Source organism: Aureococcus anophagefferens, assembly GCF_000186865.1.
Source record: "Aureococcus anophagefferens unplaced genomic scaffold AURANscaffold_2, whole genome shotgun sequence".
In the NCBI taxonomy this organism is placed as follows: Eukaryota; class Pelagophyceae; order Pelagomonadales; family Pelagomonadaceae; genus Aureococcus; species Aureococcus anophagefferens.
In genome coordinates, this window is record NW_008705562.1 from 162,882 (window position 1) to 163,287 (window position 406).

The following is a 406-nucleotide window of genomic DNA, read 5'->3' on the forward strand; positions in this document are numbered from 1 at the left end:
GCGACGGCTGCCAGAAGTGGCGCAAGATCCCGGCGGCCGTCGACACGTCGCGGCTGCCCGAGCGCTGGTTCTGCCAGCTCAACCACTGGGACGCGGCGCGCCGGTCCTGCGAGGCGCCCGAGGAGGTCGAGCCCGACGACGAGGGCCCGCGCGCGCCGCGCGCGCCCGCGCCCGCGGCCGCGCGGCGCCGCGGGTCGGCGAAGCAGGCGCCGGGCCGCACGCCGGGCAAGCCCCGGGGCCGCAACCAGCACTCGGCGCGCCGCGACGACGAGCCCGGCGCCGCGGCGGCCGCGGCCGCGCCGCGCGGCGCGCCCGGCGCCGCGAGCCCCGCGCGGCCCTCCGCGGCGCCGCCGCGCGGCGCCGCCGAGGCCGGCGCGGCCCGGGGCCGCGGCGGCGCGGCGGCGGC